The 6,051-nt window shown below is 41.4% G+C and overlaps 1 long non-coding RNA gene across 1 annotated transcript; it reads right to left on the bottom strand.

Annotated features, from left to right (window-relative positions):
• Window positions 1–4,231: 4,231 nt before the first annotated feature.
• LOC133392097 (uncharacterized) lies at window positions 4,232–5,376 on the bottom strand. The gene is made up of 3 exons (XR_009765444.1): window positions 4,987–5,376; window positions 4,836–4,927; window positions 4,232–4,744 (listed from the first exon to the last, which is right to left on the bottom strand). It is a non-coding gene; the product is annotated as an uncharacterized LOC133392097 (long non-coding RNA).
• Window positions 5,377–6,051: the final 675 nt, after the last annotated feature.

Raw genomic sequence — 6,051 nt, 5'->3', positions numbered from 1 at the left:
CCACTAGTTTTATGATAAATTCACCTTGAATCCATCGAAAAATCGTTAGTAGAATATTATTTTAATTAATAACTATAGGTTTAACAACTGTTCATGAACAAAAATAAATTCGAATACACCACTAGACACTACAGAGCTGCACAAAAAACTGGTTGCCCACTTGACTATCGCTGCAAATGTTCGCCGTACGTTTGAACAGCTGTCACATTTATGCGCACGGTTAAGCCGCCCGCCGGTTAATCCGCCCCCGGATAATCGACGTTCTACTGTATTTAAAAATCTGTAAACGTTATTAACATTTACAGTTCACAAATAAACATGCACATAAAGAAAACAAAAACTGTGTTGGTTATTTCATCGATGACGCTTGCTTGAAAATAAAACACAAAGAAAAATAATCCCCGGCACCCTGGCATAAGGAAGCTCCTTAGGTGCTATTTAAAAGGACCACCTGGAACTTTGATGCTGTTTATCTACTGCAAAAGGCAAATTCAAGCAGCGATCCTTAGCTTGCCAAATTTGGCTGCTTATGCAATTTTGGGTATTTGGGCGGAATCCAAGATATGTGATTTTCTAAATTTGATAGCTTAAGGGCGGTGGCAACGCTTTTTCGCATGCGATTTTATCGGACGGCCTGTCAGGCTGGAAATAGACGAACCGAGATCGTCGCGGTACCGCGAAATTCGCGCCTTGTTTATAACAGTTGTATAACAGTAGAGCTGTCAAATCTTCCGCGCCTCCAATCGCGCCTGCTGTTTTGCAGAGATACCCAACTTCGGAATTGCTGAGATTTTCGCGGTAGCGCGAACCGATTATTTATACTTTTTCTGGCGGATTTGTGTGAAAACTCGTGTCGAGAAACGAGTTTTGTATTTTATTTTGCATAAACTATGTGAAATAAATAATTTGATTCGCAAATTGATAGTAAAATATTTCTTCTTGGCACATTCAATCGTCACCAGACCTCGGATGGTTCCATACACGAACCGCGATTATCTCGCCTATCTGTCAGATTTTATAACATAATTGACAGCTCAAGTCATACGCGATTTTCGCGGTACCGCGATGATCTCGGTTCGTCTATTTCCAGCCTTATACGCGGATTCGGAGATACAGGCGGTCCCCGAGATACACGGTTAATGGGGACCGAAAACGGCCGCAAAATACCGCGTATCTCGAATTTCCGCGTAAGTCGAATCTCGTGATTTCCAGCTAAAATATCACTAATTTTCGTGTAATTTTGCAAGTAAGAGGCAGTTTTAGTCACTTTATGAATTATTTGATATGATTCTGACTGAATATAACTGTTTTAAACCTTTTGAAATAGCTTTTAACATTCGATAAAAACGGAAATTATTTGGCAATTTGAAATTGATGTGTCAAATCAGTACAATTTGCTCAAAGAATTGTCAAATTTAGAAAACCGCGTATCTCCGAATCCGCGTATAAGAGGTACCGTGTATCTCGGGGACCGCCTGTACGCGGTTTTCTAAATTTGACAATTCTTTGAGCAAATTGTACTGATTTGACACATCAATTTTAAATTGCCAAATAATTTCCCTTTTGATCGAATGTTAAAAACTATTTCAAATGGTTTAAAACTGTTATATTCAGTCAGAATCATATCAACTAATTCTTAAAGTAACTATAACCTCCCCCTACTTGCAAAATTACACGACCATTACTGATATTTTAGCTGGAAACCACGAGATTCGACTTACGCGGAAATTCGAGATACGCGGTATTTTGTGGCCGTTTTCGGTCCCCATTAACCGTGTATCTCGGGGACCGCCTGTATTGCTTTTTTAAACCATTTTCAAAGCACTTACGCGGTTAACACACACGGCTAAATACAATTTAGCAATTTAGAAATTATTTTCCCTTTTACTATTGATGTGTCAAATCAGTACCATTGGCGTATCTCCGAATCCGCGTATAAAAGGTACCACGTTTGTTAGGGTCTTCCTGTATTTCCATGCCGGATAGATTTTTGACTAATCATAGTAGTCACAGTAACCGCTCTTTGCAGCAGATGTCAGTCTTTAACAAGGCACGGTGGCAACATATAAAACAACGTGAACGTGGACCTAGAGAAAAGGAAATAAACATTATTTTGAACATTTTGTGAAGATTATTTTATAGCTTTTGTTTGCACTTTATCGCATTATCCTTTTTAATTGTGCCGGGCATACAGAGACTCCGTTGGTACGCGCCGAATGAAACGCTTTTACAACATGATACGCTGCAAAGTTTCGGGGCCAAAGGAAAGAACATACCGAATTAGAAGCGATCTCATTACGATATCTGTAAGTTACACACCAATGAGATAGACGTTTAAAGGAAAGCGCGTTCATTATTATGTTAAATAATGTTTGCTATCGTAGCACAAGCGACCGTCCAGCTAAACATTCCCGAGCATCGTCATCGGGTCATCCGCGAGCGGCAATCACATGCTGCAGCACTTCGTTAGGTGTGCAAACCGTCCTTAATCGTGTATATTGACACAAATACTCGCCATTTGTTACATAGAGGATAACATATGGGAGCATAACGTAAACAATAATATACAGCGTAAAATTGATAGATTTTTTTCGAGTCGATGTGGTTACGAAATTCTTTGAATGCGATGCAATGTCGGCATTAGAAATAAGCACATGTTGTACAGCGTTGAATAGAAACATAAAGAAATGCACATCAATGTGAACTATCTCGTCCAGATTACGCTTTCCGCATGAGGGTGAGCAAGCATCGCAAGCAAGGTGGAATGTATAATGAGGTGTAGTTATAGCGCTTTTGGCGATCCCCCCCCTGGGCTCCGATTTTGACAGATGGTTTTCCGCTGGTATATGTATTGATGGGTTTTTTTACGTTTTGCATGGTCCATATTTGGTGGAGATCAATTTGGGTGAATATTTTAGTTGATTAGAACACAGCCCGTGATTTCCAATGAAAATATTCCTTGGAGAACTTGAAACGTTCGCCAAACGCGGAAAACTAACTGTCAGTTTTCTTCGTCGATCCTTCTTCCACCTAGCTGTCAAAACGGGCTTATAACTTGACCTGTTATATTTACGGTCCTTGATCGCAAGACAAAGGAGAATGATAAAAATTCGACAAAGCTAGCTCGAAAAACAGCTGACAGTTGCCAAAACACGACGGACCTAGACAGCCAATGTACACAGCCCATAACGCCATAAACGCACTGACACACCGACCTAAGAAATGTCGTAGGACAGCTAGGCTAGGGAGTGACTTTTCCCGAATTGCTGGAACTCGAAATCCCAATATAATAGTTGAAAAATACACAATTACCCGATGGGATTTACATAGAATGATCATCATAGAACGATTGGATATAAAATGTACTGTTCTGCAGGTACTATTACAATAGGTCGCATATGTGTCGTTGAAATTATGCTGAGAAAACTTCACATGAAGCAAAAACATCTCTCTTCTAGTCTTCGGCCTTCTCTTTCATGCTCCTCTCTCGCTCGCTCTTTCTCTGACCAAAACGCGCTATAAATGAAAGAAAGAAAAACGATCAAAAGTTCCTCGTAGGACAGCGAACTCGGCACTGTGTAGGGCTTGGATAGAGCGAGCGTACCATCTCTCTCTCTCTATGAATCTCTCACTCTCTCGCTCTCTTCGGCATGCTTCTGTAGCTGTCAAAATGTTCAACAGCGTACCAAAGACCAAATTTGCAGCGACTCACGCGCTTCCCTATTTGGTGCTGAAGAGTAAATGAAATGGCCATGTGTACTCTAGTGATGGGCATTTTCAACACATATTGAAACACACACACACACACACACACACACACACACACACACACACACACACACACACACACACACAAAATCGGAATCGCTTCCATATTACTCCGCCAGAAAAGGTAGCGGCTCCGGTATCGTAGGTGCAACCTTCAAAACTTGCAACCGGCCCGAATCGTCTGACCGTCAGTTCCGAACGGCTCCGAAATGCTCAGACGAGTTGAATGGAACCCAAGCACTTAAAAACGCAGCGTTGTAGAACGTTTTGTAGCGCCAAAAGTAGAAAAGTTACAAAACGTTCCAAATTGGTTGAAGTCACTTGAACTTGAAGTCAGAAAAAATGTAGCAGAATGGTACCAGAAGAGAGCAAAAAGATGATTTTGCAAGCGCACACACACACGCACGCGCGCAACTTACCTCTCTCCCTCATCTCCCCTCAAACCACAGACCTAATTTCCCAGCCAACAATTTCCGAAGGCGCCCCGTGTAAAAAAATTTTACTTTAAGCTTTCCTTAAGTTTTTACACTAGCAGCAGCTAAAGTAAAAACTTTCAGCACGGCACAAACCGACGCATACATTCAAATGCTTGGATTGCTGGTCCTGCTCACGCATACATTTGTATTTATCCCTCCCCTTATATTTTCGGATTGCTGGTTGTAGTAGTGACGCTTTTTCTTTTTGCTTTATGCACACTTTCGCATGCTATTTATTGGACCTCCTCTTTCCACATGCGTTTTGGCACACTCACACTCTGTACACGGCTGGATGCTTCACCCCCTACAATTGTAGCGGTTCCGTTACCCTTCCTCTCGTTCCTCCTTCTGCCCTTCTCGCTAGGACATCCTCGACTGGTGCTGCGCGTGTTCAGCCGGCGCCTGTCTGGAAATGACGTCACGGACTGGTGCTGCGCATGTTTAGCCGTATCCTAGGCGTCCTTGAAGTGCGCTCTTCTACGAAAGAGCTGTGATGAAATCTGTTGATGAAAATTAACCAATAATTTATCCATGTTTTTTTTTATAACAAACTAAACAATATTTTGCACATAGGATTATAGAAACGCTTACCTTAATATTTTAAAACCGGACACCGTTTTCCTTCCGTCGATCGTTTTGCGGGATGTTGGCAACCGTCGATTAACATGCGCGTGCACCTGTAACTTTTTAGACGACAAGCGTTAGTTTAATGTACACATTCAAGCACACACAAGAAACTTACCTTAGAAATTTACAAGGATAAATCATTCCATAATTGAAGAAGAAGGAACACGGCACAAAACGTAAACGAGCAAAGTACGGGGCACAAGAAATCACACATCACTCCAACACATCCTTCCACAGTGAAAGTTCTGGACAGACTGAGGATGCCTAACACCCGGATGAGCGCGATAGCAGAAAAATCATGGGAGATCGAGAGAGATGTGTAGTCTCGGTTCAGCGGAATACGCATGCAGATGCATGCGTGTGTGTCACTCGAAGGATATCGGTTTCCCCTTCTCCCGTTTTTCGTTCATAGGCCACACGATCGGCGTTGTGCCGTCCAAAATCTAGAGAAAGAAGACATGCTCTCTCGCTTTGGCACACAGGAAAGTTTTCCAATAGCTTCGGTTTTGCTTGTTGGGTTTGGGATACTTCTATTCCATCGACGGCGGCGGTGTCGATGTGTGCCGTCGTGTGTGTTTTATGGGTTTGATGAGCGAGACTTTTTCTTCGCACCGCACCAAGTCGTCGAATCGGTGGGTCAAGGTATCTATTTAAGCACAAACTCTTGATTTTTTTTCGAATTTTATGTTTTCGGAAAAATCTAGCCAGTTTTTATCAACTGAATTTTACGTTATAACAATGATATAAGGTTTTTTTTTTCAAATATCCTTCTCATCGCGCAATGTCGTATTGAACGGTTACTACTCAACAGCGCGGATAAAAGGACAGCCGGATAAAAGGTACCCGTATGAACGGCGTCCCATTGTAGAGTGAGAAATGAAATACCCGAGATATACGCGGATTCGGAGACACACGGTTTTCTAAATTTGACAGTTCTTTAAGCAAATTGTAATGATTTGATACATCCATTGTAAAATGTCAAATAATTTCCCTTTTTATCGAATGTCAAAAACTAATTCAAAAGGGTTGTATTCAGTCAGAATCATTTCAAGTAATTAATTGAGTTGCTAAAACCACCCCGATCTTGCAAAATTACACGAAATTTAGTGATATTTTGACTGGAAATCACGAGATTCGACTTACGCGGAAGTTCAAGATTTTTGAGTTATTTTCCAGTCGT

The sequence above is a fragment of the Anopheles gambiae genome, chromosome X, assembly GCF_943734735.2.
Source record: "Anopheles gambiae chromosome X, idAnoGambNW_F1_1, whole genome shotgun sequence".
NCBI lineage: Eukaryota > Metazoa > Arthropoda > Insecta > Diptera > Culicidae > Anopheles > Anopheles gambiae.
The sequence above is the reverse complement of the archived record's forward strand: the minus strand, read 5'-3'. Positions and strand labels throughout refer to the sequence as shown.